Genomic DNA, 17,229 nt, shown 5'->3' on the forward strand with positions numbered 1-17,229 from the left:
AGATTGGCTGAAGACATTATGTAGAGGGGCTGAGAGCTTCCCACTTGGTGATGGTAGGGTTGGACGGCCTTTTGAAGTCTGCTCTGGCGTGTGCCGGGGATGTCTTTTGAGCCCCCTGCTATATGCTTTCACAATCGACCCCTATGTAAAAATTCTAGAGGGCGCATCATTGTGCGGGGTGCCTCTGGGCATTGCTGCTGCGCCGCCTTTGAAGGTCGTGGCCTATGCTGATGTGTCTGTTATCTCTGAGACTGAGGAGGCGCAGGAGGTGGTCTCTGTGATAGAGCAGTACATGGAGGCTTCTGGCTCTAAAGTCAACCATGAAAAGAGTGAAGTTTTCTTGATGGGTGAGGAGGGTGAAAGCTTCAAACTTCCGGATTCCTTCCTAGAGCCCCAGCAGGAAATTAAGGTTTTGGGCATCAAATTTGGTCTGGGTGACTATGGCCGTCGAAACTGGGAAAGCAGGTTGGTAGTTGCCAATGCCAAAGTAGCAAGCTGGAAGAGATGGAGGCTTTCCTTGAGGGAGAGGGTTGGCTTGATCAAAACTCACCTGATCCCGATCTTTTTATATGTCGGCTTTGTCTGTATCTTGCCGCTATCTCTCTATGGAAGGGTCTACAGCTGTTATGGGGAAATAGGCTGAACCTGATCAAACGCAATGTAACTTACCTGTCCGGGCGGGAGGGTGGCCTGGGAATGGTCAACCCGATAGTTTTCTTTTCTTTGCTCTTTTTAAAGTACAATCTTGGTAATATGTTGGCAGAGACCCCGCCGGGACGGGTGGGTATTTTTCAGTCTTGGTAATATGTTGGCAGAGACCCCGCCGGGACGGGTGGGTATTTTTCAGTCTTGAGAACTGGAAAAAAAGGCGCTGTGGAAAATGATCTCAGACAAGCACTTTAGTGAAGGTGCATCTTTATTGGGTGAGACAAAGTAGCAAATATAATAAAATTGACCAGCCTGAAGTGGACAGTGTGACTCCAATGGACGGCCCGTCCGCTCTGAGGGGAGCTGAGATCAGAGAATGCTCCTTTCGGCTTCAAATCACGTGGTGTCAGCGTACCAGCGTCCTGGGTGGTGTCACCATGGCAAGCGAAGGCAGTGTCCGGCGTTGGCTTCAGCTGGGAGCATATGTAAGGTTACCAAGACGACATGTTTCGCGCAGTTGCGCTTTGTCAAGTCTCAAGTCTTTTTTTCCAGTTCTCTTCATCATGCATATGATTAACAAGGCAGCAGTGGTGAGCTCATGATTAACTGTTCACATTTTTCCACCTGGAGTGGTAATATGTTAGCAGAGACCCCGCCGGGACGGGTGGGTATTTTTCAGCCTTGGTAATATGTTAGCAGAGACCCCGCCGGGACGGGTGGGTATTTTTCAGCCTTGGTAATATGTTAGCAGAGACCCCGCCGGGACGGGTGGGTATTTTTCAGCCTTGGTAATATGTTGGCAGAGACCCCACCGAGACGGGTGGGTATTTTTCAGTCTTGGTAATTGTGACGGAGGGTAGGCAAGACAGAACACACAAGGCAGATGGCAAACACTTAAAGCTTTATTAAAACAGATGACAGTCACTCAAGGGGGAGTAGTGCAGAGAGAGAGAGTCCAAAAGACTTGTAATCCAGCCCCGGTGGGCAAAGTTAAAGTCTCTACAGCAGTTTGTAATCCAACAGGGAGGTAGGAGGCAGTTCATAAACAGATAACACAGGAGAAGCATGCACTCACGCAAAGCTGATGTAGTCCCAGGCAAAGCTGACTAATTGAATTTGCAGCTGTAAACAGGATAACAATGGGGAGGATACACTAATAGAATTTGGGACCTTTTGTGGAGGGGGCATGTTAATTACAGCTAGGGGCCTTTGGCACACAGGAGTAGAATACTAATTGGAGGATGCTCTTCCCGCCGGGACGGGTGGGTATTTTTCAGTCTTGGTAATATGTTGGCGGAGACCCCGCCGGGATGGGTGGGTATTTTCCAATCTTGGTTTAGGCATTTCTGTGTTGCTGGGAAGATGGCGGGCCAGTGAAGAGTCTGAGAGTCCGACATGGCAAGCTCCCGGCTTATGTTGCCCCGTGTCTGAAAATACTTCGGCAGTGGCAGGTGACAGTGGAGGATATCGTGTCCCTTCCCAGGAAGCTTCTGGGGGGAAGGATTTTGGCTTCTGCTTTCAGTGTGTCACTGGCCTTAAAGGATTGCCCTGGCTCCGTAATGAGGGAGGGGTTGCGTTTAATTAACTTGGAGAGAATCCCTTTGAAGTTTAGGGATCAAGCCTAGCTCGCTTTCCATGGAAGGCTCTATGTGAGAGGGAACCTGAAGCACCGCCCGGTGGATGATCGGGATTGTCCTAGAGCTGAGTCCATGGAAGGCTCTATGTGAGAGGGAACCTGAAGCACCGCCCTGTGGATGATCGGGATTGTCCTAGAGCTGAGTGTGTTGGTAAAGTGAAGTCTATGGACCACTTTCTGCTTCGGTGTCCCTTTTAACATAGAGGTGTATAAAAGGGTGGGGAGGGTTCTGGGCATCCCCTCTCTCGGAGTGGGTGTACGGAACATTCCCAGCTCACTGGGACTTTGATTTGGATACACTTTTTTTAGTTAGTATAGTTGTTTGTTACTTCACATGGAATGCACGGTGTCAGATCACCCTGCGGAAGAAAGTCCTCCCTGCTGAGGTGGTGGTGCACGATGTTCTGGGTGAGATTGGGAAGATTCGGGGTCTTGAGAAGGGCAGGGAGCCTCGGGCGGTCTGGATAAGGGTGTCGAGGAATATCAGACCTGCCTTTGGTGAACTGCCCATCTCTGGGGGAGGGGCGCTTTTCTTATGCTGTTCTTTTCACTCCCTTAGTTTTTGTTGTTTTTGAAGAAGGGCTGCATGCACGATGGGGGCGGGGCTGCATGTACAATGGGGGCGGGGCTGTTTCTGGACCTCTCAGGTTTGATGTCTGGTGTAGTGATGAGTGGTAGTACAATGTATCCCCAGTTATGACGTTCATTTCTGAGACGTTTGCTTTGGTCTGACAGCAGATTTTGCTTTATGTTCTTTTTTTGGGTAAATATGTATTTATTTATATATTCTGTATATTATTTTATGCTTATTGATTGCAAGACTTTTAATAAAGAAAAAATGGGATGGGGAAGACTGTTGATGGGGGTGGGTGTTGGCATGGGGGCGGTTGTTGATAGCAGGTGTTGGGATGGGGGAGGTTGGTGATGGTGGTGTTGGGATGGGGGTCGCTATGGGTGTTGGGATGGGGGAGGTTGGTGGTGATGGATGTTGGGAAGGAGGAGGCTGTTGATAGGGGGGCCGTGGGTGTTTGGATGAGGCGGGTGATAGTGGGTGTTGGGAAGGAGGAGGCTGTTGATGGGGAGGTTGGTGATGGTGGGTGTTGGGAAGGAGGAGGCTGTTGATGGGGAGGCTGTGGGTGTTGGGATGGGGGAGGTTGGTGATTGTGGGTGTTGGGAAGGAGGAGGCTGTTGATGGGGAGGTTGGTGATGGTGGGTGTTGGGCTGGTGGAAGCTCTTGGTGGCCGGACTCATTCTATGTTTGTAGTCAGTTTTTTAGCTGTTTCTTTTGCATTCTAATAGTTTTGGTGAATTTGCAGTATGTTGACATCACTTCCTGTCTGTAGAATTGGGCAATGTGGGGGAGGGGTATTCACCTGTCACTGATCCCAGTCTTTTCATTCCCAGCACTTCCTCCAGATCTCCAGTATCTCCCGGAGGATAAGCAGAGAGAGCCGGACCCGGATATACGCCGGATGCTGATCGAGTGCCTCCAGCTGGTGAGGGATCTCGGGGGCGTGGTCTGTACACAGGGTGGGGTGGGGGTTCTTTCTAGAAGTCAGAAGAGCCATCAACCTAATAATCACGATTCATATTCAGCAGTGAGGCCAATGGACAGCCAGAGCCTGCAGAATTAACCCCTCGCTGCTCACACATCTTCTGAAAGCTTGTGGCTAAAGACAGACCGTGGTCACCTCACTGGGACAGGGCACCATTAATGGGTTCTCTGAGACTCTCCTGGGCCCCCCTCTGTCACTTCCCTTGGACTGGAGGGAATAGTCCATCTGTCTCACGGGAAGGATAATCATCGATGGGAACGAAGTATGAGCTGTGTGTGGACATGGAATTGTACGCCCCGGCCTTCTAGAACAACCCAAGGGTGGACTGGCCAGATCTGTGGTCATGGCAGCCACTTCAGGAAGTAAGTACTCTTCACCCAGCAGACGAGGAGCCTCCTCCTCCGGAGTCTATCCCATGATTCCCTGGGGATGAGCATTGTCATTTGGCCAATAACAAGGCAGTTATGAAACGTTCTGTTGTTTCCTGCCAACAGGATAAAACTGCCCACACGCTCCCCTCTTCCACCCTCCTGTTCCTGTCCTCCACCCTCCCGTCCTCCACCCTCGCGCTCCCGTCCTCCACCCTCGCGCTCCCGTCCTCCACCCTCTCGCTCCCGTCCTCCACCCTCGCGCCACCCTCTCGCTCCCGTCCTCCACCCTCTCGCTCCCGTCCTCCACCCTCTCGCTCCCGTCCTCCACCCTCTCGTTCCCGTCCTCCACCCTCTCTGTCTTTTTATTGGTTACAATGAGTCTTAATGTTCCCACTGTTGTCTCTACCCTCAGCTCTGCGCCACCCGGGAAGGACGCTGCATCCTGAGAGAACAAGGAACCTACCTGATCCTGAGATCGCTGCACTCCTGGGAGAAGGATCCCGCTGTGAAGAGGACCTGTGAGAAAGTGATACAGGTCAGTAATATGGCAGAAGGTGGGAGCCGTACTTCTCCTCGGGGGAATAATGTGCACCCCGCAATGTTTCTGGGTCCCCAGTGGGTGAATGATCCATAAAGTGCCGGTTCAGTAGCTCTCATTGGACCCCACGGAGATGTTGGTTGTATAAATTATGTTGTGTTGGTTGACATCAGATGTTTTTATGTCTCAGGTTTTGATTGGTGACGAACCTGAACCCGGCCTGGAGAATCTTCTGGAAGTGAAGGTCCCCCCGGATGTGCAGGAACAACTGAAGCGTCTGGATGAAGAGGAGGAGAGAGAGTTCCAGCAAGAAACCGCCAAGTGACCTGACCTGGGGAGGAATTTCCACAGTGTGGGAGGAGACTGTGCTTCCCGCCTCTGGTCTCATCAGACCAGAAAATCACCAAAGACGTTATTAATGGAAATATGAAATGAGAACATTGTGATGTGGAGGGAAGCCGCTCCAAATTATTGGCTCTGTGTGCCTGGAGGACAATAGTTGATCATTATTGACCAATTCTAATTTTTGGGAAGTCATATGGACCCCTGATTTGTCCCTCGTCCTGTGGTGGTCGAAAGTCACAAGGGCCACATCTGTGTTCACTTTGTATCCATGAAAGCGGCTCCATGTTGAGGGTGATAATCTGCTCTTGGAGACAATGTGGAGTGAAATTTACAGTGGGATTGAGATTGTGATCTGCTGTTGGTCCTGCCATGTTGGTGGGAGTGGATGTGGTGGGGGCTTTCCTGCTACAGTTCTGAGTACCTGATCCAGTATAACTTACACTTTACTCCACTCATATTTTCAGAAAAAAAATATTAAATGGTTTAAAAATCCTAATGTAGAGAGAGGGTCTGGTGTTGTGTTGGAGGGTCTGGTGTTGTGTTGGAGGGTCTGGTGTGATGTGGAGGATCCAGTGTTGCAGGCTAAGACTCCTCCTGGCTTCTGACCTCGACTCTGGCGACCATTTTTCCTGGCTTCTGACCTAGACTCTGGCGACCATTCTTCCTGGCTTCTGACCCCGGCTTTTGCTATGAGTCCCGCTGGTTCTCGACTTGATTCCTGGAAGACGACCTCGGCAGGAGAACTTCTGTCCTACCAAGTAATACGCTGTTGCTGTCGGACTTGCATAGACTCTTGCCTTGTTTCTGTGTAAATAAACTTACCTTTAATTGCACCTCCTTGTGTGTCTGGCTCTTCGCTCCCTGACACTACATGAATGCCATGAATCCTGACGGTGCAGATACGCCCTCGCTCCCTATGTTGGTTGCCAGACTTGATCAGCAGGATCACTTGTTGGATCAATTCGCTCAGGCGTTGCAGACGCTGCTTGCACGCACAGCGCACCTTGCTCCTGGTGCAATTAGGCCGGTTGTCACTCCTGTGGTCGCTCCCACTGCTGTTCCGGTTGTTGTGCCTACCTCTGCATCTGCTGCTGCACCTGCGGTGCCCAGAGGTATGACTGGTTCATACCTCAGCGCTTTGGGGGTGAGCCGAGTCGGTGACGGGGTTTCCTTAACCAAGTGGGCAAATATTTTGAGTTGATACCCCACGCTTTTCCTACTGAGAGATCAAAGGTGGGCTTCCTAATCTCACTGCTCTCGGACAAGGCCTTGGCCTGGGCAAATCTCTTATGGGAGAACGATAACCCTGTGATTCACGAGTTTGCCGGTTTTGTTGTCTCCTTCCTTACGGTATTGGATGTACCGGCTCACTCCGCCTCTGCTGCTAAGCTGCTCTTGTCCATGCATCAGGGTTCGCGGACCGTTGCCGAGTACGCCATAGAATTTCGTACCCTGGCGGCAGAGGTGGGCTGGAACAATGAGGCTCTGGTGGCTGCTTTCTCTCATTGCCTTTCAGATGCGTTGAAGGACGAGATTGCAGCCAAAGAACTGCCTGTGGAGTTAGAGGCACTCATTTCCTTTCTAATCCTGATTGACACCAGGCTCAGGGAGAGGCCTTCACTTTAAGGAGTGCCTGTGGAGGCCTCCTAACCAATTGGCGCCTGCGTTTTCTGTCCCATCTGTTCCTCCCACGCCTCCTAGGGATGACTTGCCTGGCGGTGAGCCCATGCAGCTGGGGTTTGCTCGCCTTTCCGAGGGGGAGCGGGCCTCTCGGCGTCGGGAGGGTCGCTGCCTGCACTGTGGTCTAGGTGGGCATTTTCGGCAGTCCCTGTCCAGTCCTTCCGGGAAACGCTCGCACCTGAGATCCTGTCGGGGGCAGATCTTGGGTGGAGTTTCCTCGTCCCCAGTGTCCCGCAAAGATAAACCGCTAATCACTGTTGTCTTCTCTTGGGCGGAAGGCTCGGTGACGGCCCAGGCGTTGGTAGACTCTGGTGCTGGCGGGTTGTTTATGGACAGTTCGTTTGCTGCTCAGTACTCCATTCCTCTGCAGGCTCGAGTTACTTCATTGGTCCTCGAGGCGATAGATGGCAGGCCCCTGCAACCGCCGCAGGTGACGCACAAGACTCTGCCGGTTGAAGTAGCTATTGGGGCTCTTCACAGGGAGTTGGCCTGTTTCCAGGTAATTTTTTCTCCGCACTACTCCGTGGTTTTGGGATATCCCTGGCTTCAGAAGCACAATCCGACCTTTAATTGGCGGTCAGCCGAGATTCTCTCATGGTCTCCACAGTGTGGGGCCGAATGCATCCGGGGGCCGGTTAAGGTGTTGTGTGCCTCCTCGGACTCTGCGTTGCCCACTGACTATGGGGAGTACCTGGACGTGTTTGACAAGGTGAGCGCCGGTGCTCTGCCTCCTCCTCGTCCATACGATTGTGCCATATCCTTGCAAACTGGTGCCACTCCTCCTCGTGGCAGGGTGTATCCTCTTTTGGTTGCGGAGAATCAGGCCATGGAGGAGTACATTGCGGATGCGCTTTCCCAGGGGCACATTCGCAAGTCTACTTCTCCAGTAGGAGCTGGCTTTTTCTTCGTGAAAAAGAAGGGCGGAGAGTTGAGACCTTGCATTGATTTTAGGGGTCTCAATCGAATCACGATTAAGAACGCTTACCCAATTCCGTTGATTACCAAGTTGTTCGACCGCCTCAAGGGGGCAACGGTCTTTACTAAACTCGACCTTAGGGCTGCGTACAACCTCGTACGGATCAAGGAGGGCAACGAGTGGAAAACCGCGTTCAACACCAGAACCGGCAACTATGAATCCCTGGTTATGCCCTTCGGGTTGTGTAACGCACCCGCGGTCTTTCAGGAGTTTATTAATGATGTCCTTCGTGACTTGTTGCAGCAGTGCGTGGTGGTTTACTTGGACGACATCCTGGTTTACTCTGCCTCCATGGAGTCCCATATCCAGGATGTTAAGCGGGTGCTGCAACGATTACGTGAGAACAAGCTTTTCTGTAAGCTCGAGAAGTGTGATTTTCACTGGTCCCAGGTTGCCTTTTTGGGCTACATCATTTCCGCTGTTGGATTCTCCATGGACCCTCAGAAGGTTTTGGCGGTTCTGCAGTGGCCTCGTCCCAATGGTCTTCGGTCCATTCAGCACTTTTTGGGATTCGCCAACTATTATCGGAAGTTTATCAGGAACTTCTCCACGTTGTCCTGGGTCGTTTCTCAGTTATTCTGGTGGCCAACTCTCCGTGCCGATATCGCCTCATATGTAGCGGCATGTTCTGTCTGTGCCCAGAATAAATCTCCTCGGCCTCTTCCATTTGGCCTTCTGTAACCCTTGCGAGGAACTCGGCTATCAACTCCTCCTCTGGGATGTCTTCCTTCATGGCCAACTATGGGTTCCAACCCGCTGTATTGCCTGAGTTGTTCTCGCCACAGGACATTCCGGCAGTGGAGAACCATCTTGCTGCCCTGCGTTCTTCATGGGGGCAGATCCAGAGGTCCTTGAAGGTATCACGGATCGTGGACCCAGACACACAAGGAGGTGCAATTAAAGGTAGGTTTATTGTACAAAAACAAGACAGAGTCTATGCAAGTCCAACAGCAACAGCGGATGACTTGGTAGGACAGAAACCAGGAAGGATGGTCGCCAGAGCCGAGGTCAGAAGCCAGGAAGGAGTCTTGCCAAAGCCGAGTCGGTATCCAGGAGAGCAATGAGAACTAAACAGGAGCTTGCTGCTGTGCAACAGACAGGACACAAATGCAATGGACAGCTACAAACAGCAGACTTATATGTGATAAGCCGCCACCTCCTGGGAGGAGCTGCAGAGGCTGAAAGCATAAAGGATCCCACAATGCTTTGCAGACACCTAAGATGGATGCCAGCACATGGAGCAGCACAAGCCCTGAGGAAAGGTAAGACCTTGACAGAAGGACTCAGCACAGCGCCAGAAGATCCAGGCTGATCGTAGACAGTTGCCCGCTCCTTCATACCATGTCGCAGATCGGGTGTGGTTTTCCACTCGTAACCTCAATCTTTGGGTGCCCGCACCAAAACTGGCTCCCCGTTTTGTTGGTCCTTTCCGCATCCTCCGCAGGGTGAACCCGGTTGCCTATGCCCTTGCTCTTCCTCCTGGGATGCGTATCTCCAATGTCTTCCACGTATCCCTGTTGAAGCCTCTGGTCTTCTGGTCTGGTCTTCTGGTCTGGTCTCTGGCTTTACTGCCTCACTGCCTCGGCCCCGTCCTATCCGGGTTGACAGTCATGAGGAGTATGAGGTGAGCCGCATCCTGGACTCTCTGTTGGTCCGCAGTCGGGTACAGTTCCCGGTCCATTGGCGTAGTTATGGTCCCGAGGAGTGTTCCTGGGTTCCTTCCACGGATGTTCATGCTCCTGCCCTCCTCCGCGCTTTTCACGCCCGCTTTCTCCAGAAGCCTTATGTTGAGCCGCAGACGGGGAGGGGCCCTTGAGGAGGAGGTACTATCAAGGTCCTACCTTTCCTCAGGGCTTGTGCTGCTCCATGTGCTGGCATCCATCTTAGGTCTGCAAAGCATTGTGGGATCCATTATGCTTTCAGCCCTCTGCGGCTCCTCCCAGGAGGTGGTGGCTTATCACATATAAGTCTGCTGTTTGTAGCTGTCCATTGTATTCGTGTCCCGTCTGTTGCACAGCAGCAAGCTCCTGTTCAGTTAACTCTTTGCTCTCCTGGATACGACTCAGCTTTGGCTAAGACTCCTCCTGGCTTCTGACCCCGGCTCTGGCGACCATTCCTCCTGACTTCTGACCCCGGCTCTGGCGACCATCCTTCCTGGTTTCTGACCCCGGCTCTGGCGACCATTCTTCCTGGCTTCTGACCCCGGCTTTGGCTACGAGTCCTGCTTGTTCTCGACTTGATTCCTGGAAGACGACCTCTGCAGGAGAACTTCTGTCCTACCAAGTCATCCACTGTTGCTGTCGGACTTGCATAGACTCTTGCCTTGTTTCTGTGTAAATACATCTACTTTAATTGCACCTCCTTGTGTGTCTGGCTCCTCGCTCCCTGACACTCTGGAGGGGAAAGTCTGGTGTGATGGGGAGGATCCGGTTTTGGAGGGTCTGGTGTTCTGTTGGAGGGCCTGCTCTGGTGGGGAACGTCTGGTGTGATGTGGAGGATCTGGTGTTGGAGGGTCTGGTGTGATGCGAAGGGTCTGGTGTTCTGTTGGAGGGTCTTCTCTGGTGGGGAAAGTCTGGTGTGATGTGGAGCATGCACTCTCTTCTATTTATAGGTGACACAAACATGCACCCCTCCTGGCCCAGGACTGCATTTCATTTCCATCTGAGTGACACGTATTATGTATTCTCAGCAGCCAGTAGGTGGTGCTCCCAGCTCCTTTTTACATGTTTCTAGTTTCCGTATCCTTCCTCTGGCTACACCCGCTATTTACAGAGCTCAATAGCTTATATAAACAGACACACAAGTGAAAGACTCCTCCCCTTTTTGAGCAGAGATGGATACAGCTACATGCTTTCATACCACAGTGCTCTGGGAATCCTTTGACATATTAAAGTGGAACTGACCTCAGGAATTGATTTGCTCTTATAAAGATGTAGGAATGGTAGTGGGGCCCAAGCAGCGCTCAGTACTTCCTGTGCCTAGGCCCTCCTGCTCTGTAACCTCATCAGATCTGGTGTGTAAAAAACATTTTTTAGAAAAAAAATGCATTTTTCTTTCCATTGAGGAACAGGGCCAGTCTTTCCCGAGGCCCCTTTTACATGGGTCGACCCGATTGGACCATCCGTTGCCTTCTGTGGGCGGTTGGATGTAAAAGGACCACCTGTCCGTTTACATCCGTCTGTGTTTGGTCCAATCCAGTCTACTAGAAACAGACGGATGGGGATCCGTTTACATCTGACTGCTTATCGAGGACAGCGGGTTGTCCCTGCATGAGCGGAACGGACACGGACCTCTCACCTGCCTGATTAGCGGACCTCTCGCCTGCCTGATTAGCAGACACGGACCTCTCGCCTGCCTGATTAGCGGACACGGACCTCTCGCCTGCCTGATTAGCGCAAACAGACCTCTCGCCTGATTAGCGGACATGGACCTATCACCTGCCTGATTAGTGGACACGGACCTCGCACCTGATTAGCAGACGCGGACCTCTCGCCTGCCTGATTAGCGGACGTGGACCTCTCACCTGATTAGCGGACAGATCCCCTGCTGAGTAGGCGAAAAGGGGCCTTGAGGCTATACTGCCACCTACAGGAGGACTGGACACTAGGAACCATTGTAGACGGCTTGGAATTGCTCCTCTAACCATTTTCTGGTTGCATTTGTTAGACTGTTTTGCACATCACTGCTGAGTTGCTGCCCTCAGCTCCGCTCTTGGGAATGACCTTTCCTCAGCTCCGCTCTTGGGAATGACCTTTCCTCTGCCGCTGCTTTTGGGAATGGCCGTTCCTCTGCCGCTGCTCTCGGGAATGGCTGATCCTCAGTGCCGCTCTCCGGAATGACCGTTCCTCGGCTCCGCTCTCGGGAATGATCTTTCCTCAGCCGCTCTCCGGAGCATTGGATTCTGCTGGACTGGATATGTGGGGCTAGTCTGGAAGTGACCTTCAGGCCTCAGACTGCATTGTGGCACTTTCCAGAACCCGTGACAGTTTAGCTGTGGAGCCCCTTCCATGTCCAGAGACGCTGGCCTTGCCTCAGCGCTCACCCAGTCTCTAAGAACTCCTCTGAGTGGGCCGAGCAGGAAGGTCATTCTGGACCAATGAGGTCCTTTACATTTCCTAATTTCTGCAAGTTTTGTCTAGGAAGGAGTTAATGCCGAGGGACGGAGTGCTGACATTGAGGAATCCTCTCCCTGCTGCTGCTATGCAAGGAACTACATGGTCCTCGGTCTGTTTCTGCTGCCCTTCTATAGTGACTTGGTCACTTACAGCCGTCTGAACCCAAAACTTCTACCAGCCAATCGGTAGTGTTAATACTTGAGATTGTACCCAGAGCAATGTTGCCTTAACCGTTGCAATATTCTAGACATTGGGACAAGTCCTGCAGGACCAGGTGCCTCCGGCTCACACTCCACTAAAGGTCCCTGGTGCTGATTGTAGCATACTGCTGATACTGGCAGCAGCTGCAATCTTGGTGGTCCTTCAGGTGTGGAAACCTTCCCCGCTTTGTCCTAACGAGGATTCCTCTGGAGTTATTATGGCTTTATGAGCCAATTCACAGTTTGCTAAGCAGAGGCCACCAGTGTGTGCTCTTAATGTCTGGTCTGCCAGCAACTTCTGTGCCATCAGCTGAGAGACCATCTGATGCAGAGTCTCTCCTCCTGAAGAGTCTTCTGCTGTTCCTCCCACACTGAAGACACAGTTTTGGCTCTCACTGATGTGGAACAATTCTGAAGCTGGAGGATCAGCCTGTTGCCTCTGCCAACACTAGTCCTTGTCTGGGGAGGCTTTGGAGCCCCTATGATGGACAAGTCCTTTCAGATGCACTCGCTGTTCCAAGTCCTCCATTATGGAGACTGGAAACTTGGTGACAAGACGCTTTGCACCTTCCAGAAATGTATTATCCTTCTACCTATTTTATAAGGGAGCTTTGTTACTAGATGGTCTGCCTGCTCTGTGGCTTCAGCAGTGTCCCATCTTAAAGTGACCCCGGGTGTAGAGCTATTCCCCCTGAGGTCATCACACAGGACAAGGGGGCGCTCTCTACATCTGGAGGAAAAGAAATGTAATCTCCAAACACAGAAAGGTTTCTTCACAGTGAGAGCTGTGAGAATGTGGAATAGACTCCCTCCAGAGTTGGTTGTGGCCAGCTCAGTGGATTGCTGGAGGAAAGTCCTGGATCCTTTCTTGGATACACAGAATATAACATTTATAGGGAACGTTGATCCCGGGAATATCCGATTGCCTCTCGGGGGTCAGGAAGGATTTTTTTCCCCTGCAGGAGCAAATTGGATTGTGCTTTGCTGGGTTTTCTGCCTTCTTCTGGATCCACAGTGGGTGTATGATTAGAACTTTTTTTTTAATGGTTGAACTGGATGGACTTTTGTCTTTTCTCAGCCAGACCAACTATGTAACTGTGACCCATATTCTGGTGGCGGATGCACCCCTCAGTCTTTCTAGAACCTTCCCACTGACTAGCTTTGCGCCATGATTGATCAGACAAGGACTGACTGCTCTAAGCCTATTGGAGGGATCTGATCACCATAGTGGTAGATATCTTGGCCATAGATAGAGGGGATTTATGAAGACTGAAGCAGCTGGCAACCAATCAGCTTTGAGCTTTTCTTTTGTCAAAGTGTGATTGAACAAGTTGAAACTAGAAGCTGATTGGATCCTCTGAGCGCTTCCAGACTCTGTCTGCTCCAGTTTTAGCAGATTCCTCCATTGTTTGTAACAAATGGCTGTAGCTCCCCTCCCCCCTTATTTCCAGCATGAGTCTCCAGTCAGCCGCCCCCCCCTCCCCAGAGCAGAACACATTTATGTTGGACTCAGGAACCTGCATTGCTAGGTACAACGCCTGTCCCGGTCTGCTGTGGATACTGCCATAAATAAAATGCCACAGCTAACCAAAGCCACCATCCTCCTTGGTTCAGAAAAGCCTAGGACTCCGTCTCGGTAGGTTCCTTTGTTGTGGGAGGTTATAAGTTCCTTGCGTTGCTCCATACCCATGCCTGGGTCCCATTCCCCCCCTCCAAAGTCCTAGAACTCTGGCCTACCAAGCCTTCAGAAAAGTCTTCAGCATGACAGTCCACCCCCACTTTCCAAAATGGGAGTGTCTGTTAGCCTTTGCAAAGATTTGAATATCTTGTGTCTCAGATGCTGGGCTGCATGAGGTGGTTTCCAGGGGCTACAAATAATTGTGTTGCTCCCAGCCCTCTTCTCACTTAATCACCAACCTTCCTGTGTAGTGGCACAAATTGGCAGACCACAAGGTAGCCCTGGTGGGTCTTCTGGGCCAGGATCCCAGTTCCCATGCCAGAATAGTTTCAGGGATTGCACATCAACCTGTTCACCGATACCAAAACGGAAATATATGCTCCATTTTGAATCTCAAAGCCCTCAATATCATCGTTTGGATTGAGGAATTCTGCATGGAATTCACCTGGTTGGTCATATCCTCAAATAACTAGGAAATCTTTCTCGTTGGCTTCTGTGGACATCAGGGGTGCTTACCTGCATGCCTCCATCTTTCCAGTGCATCAGTAAAGTATTCACCAAGGTACTGGCCCCAGTAATAGCCTGTAGGATATCTTGAGGACCTCTCACGGAGGGAACAATTGTCACACGTTCTGGGGCACAACATAGCCTTTACTGTCCACATGGGTAGATCCTGGACCTCCAAAAATCAGAACAGGAATTGTCTCATGGATTAGAGTAGCTGAGTCTATTTGTAGACAATCCAAGCTGAAATTTTGCTTCCTCAGGAGAAACTTCAAATTGTCTACTCGGAGAATTGTATTCTGTAGTCCTGGAGTCATTTGACTGCATGTATGCCTGAATCCCGGGGCTACTGGAACCTCAACAAAGTCCTAGTTGTTCAATTCCACTTCAGAACATTCTCTTTTGTTCGGAAGATCCTCATGACAGATGCCAGCCTGTTGGGCTGTGGAGGAGTCCTGACCACACTCCTGGTGCAGGGAACCTGAATGTCAGCAAGACTCATCACCTGAACCTCATCCTGGAGCTCTGGTTGCCCTACAGCCCTGAACCACCCAACTGAAGAGTCATCCAACCCGGATTCAGTCACAGAACACCACAGCTGTGGCACATTTACTATCACACAGGAACCAGAAATCTTGCTGCAGCAAAAGTAGAGTGGATCCTGTCCTGGGCAGGACATCACTTTCTTGCTTTGACCACCATTTACTGTACATTCCAGCTGTGAATGTCCTGAATTGGCCGAGTCTAGAGCTGAGGGGGGAGGGGAGGGGAGGAAGGAGAAACTCCTGGAGGTGTTTCAGCCTCTAACAAACTGGGGTGGATCTAATAAAGGCAAATAGACGGTGCACTCTGCAAGTGCAGGTGCTCCAGAGCTTAGTAACTGAGGTGAAGCTCTTCTGACTGCCATCATCCAATCACGTGCAAGCAAAAATGCACTTTGTTCTATTGTATTGCATGTGATTGAGTATTCGTTGTAAAGTGAAGCTTCACTTCACTTACCAAGCGGTGGAGCAACTGCACATTGCAGAGCGCTCAGTCTGTGTGCCTTTAGTAAATCCCCCTCCCCCACTGTGTGCATGGACACATCACTGACATTGAGGTGCTTCTATAAACTGACAAAAAGGCCAGACGCCTGTACAACGGAGCTTTGTGAGGCCTAAACATCGTCCTGTCTTGGTCCAGAGACATTTGCCTTCCTCGTCTTTCATTAAGACCTTTGCTCTGGAGGCTTCCATGTGACTCTGTGAGATCTGAACTTAGTTCTTTTGCCACTTCAAAAACCACCCTTTGGACTCATCAGAGATAATAGAATTTCTTGACTTACCTGTACACACAGAGCTGATCTGTAGGGGAATGAGATCAAGGACCAGTAGGTTCTCGTACTAAACTCCAAGAAAACAAAAGTCCTGCATTCTTCATCGCATCGTATAGGACACGTCTTGACAACGGGACCTCCAAAGCAGTCCAACGGAGGGGTAATGCAGCAAACAAATGCTAACAGGCCCACCGAACAAGGCAAAGGAAGGACTAGAATTCAGAGCCGCTTGAAGCTTCTTATACCAGAACCGGCATCAGAAGAGGCCAGACCAGCCACCCGCTATACCAAGCAGAAGTCCACGTGGCAGCCTTCTGGAGCGGAGGCATCATGGACTTTTCAGCATTGGGCATCTAACAGACCTGGTAGAATGTTCCTGAACAGTGAAGGGAGGAAACCTTTCCATCAGACCATATTCTCGAATGTCTACCACATGCCCCACCCTATTAGATTGTAAGCTCTTATGAGCAGGGCCCTCCTAACCCTCGTGTTTTTTCTTGTATCTGTACTGTCTCCACTTGAACTGCTGCACAAACTCTTGGCGCTATATCAATCATTTATAAAAGTAATGTCAAACCCACCAAGCAAGGTCACAGCAGGACAGGGACCCCCCACCAAGCAAGGTCACAGCAGGACAGGGACCCCCCACCAAGCAAGGTCACAGCAGGACAGGGACCCCCCACCAAGCAAGGTCACAGCAGGACAGGGACCCCCCACCAAGCAAGGTCACAGCAGGACAGGGACACCCCCCCCCCCCAAGAACCTTTGGGAAGTACACAGGACAATACGATTACCTCTCGGCCTTGGGTCCTATTGGCAGTCTCCAACACCATGAACTACATTATAACAATGGAGAGAAAAGAAAGGGGGGGCTCAGAACAACATTATCCCTGTGGGGGGGCTCAGAACAACATTGTCCCTGTGTACGGCTAGGAGAGGCCACCTTGTAAAGGAGGCTGGCCAATATCCCAGCGACGTGACTAACCCCCTGCAAAAAGGCCTGACATGAGGAGTGAGCAACTTGCCGCCTTTAGAACAGAACTGCCGCGGTTTGCCCCTTGTAGGTGCTTAATGCCAAGTGCTGGTCCAGTCCAGACTGAGGTGGTCAGTATTTGTGTCATGGAGTGCTTCCCAGGATGGAACTTTCTAGACGTCAGAAGCATAAGGATGAGAGAATCCATCCCTCAGGACCTGGGCTTCAATAAACATCCCATTAAACTCTAGAAGCAGGATGGGGGACCCCCTGGGAGAGAAGGTCCAGGTGATCCATAGGGGCGCATGGAAAGCAACTGTGAGATCAAAGTCTAAGCAGACTCCAGGGAGAAATCTGGGGGGGAGCCAAGATGGTTCCCATACACTCAGACATGGTGGCTGAGAACTCCTCTCTGTACAAGCAGGAGGAGGAAGGTGTGCCAGAGGGGGCAAAGGAGGCCCCAGAGGGTGCAAAGGCCTCAGAGGAAGACAGACACACAGACTGAGCGAATACATAAACCACACCAACCCCCCAAAAAGTGAAGCATGCTGGGAGAGTGGGAGGGGTTATATAGGACGTCCCTACAAACACTGTGTCAAACCGCCAATCTCGGTGTTTTAAATGCAGAGAAAGGAGTTGGGGTCTTCTAGGTCCTTCCATAAAGAGGACCTGTCACCTTCATTCTGCTGTCACG

This window comes from Staurois parvus, unplaced genomic scaffold (assembly GCF_062004578.1).
Source record: "Staurois parvus isolate SC_StPar_1 unplaced genomic scaffold, SC_StPar_1.0 ptg002691l, whole genome shotgun sequence".
Lineage (NCBI taxonomy): Eukaryota > Metazoa > Chordata > Amphibia > Anura > Ranidae > Staurois > Staurois parvus.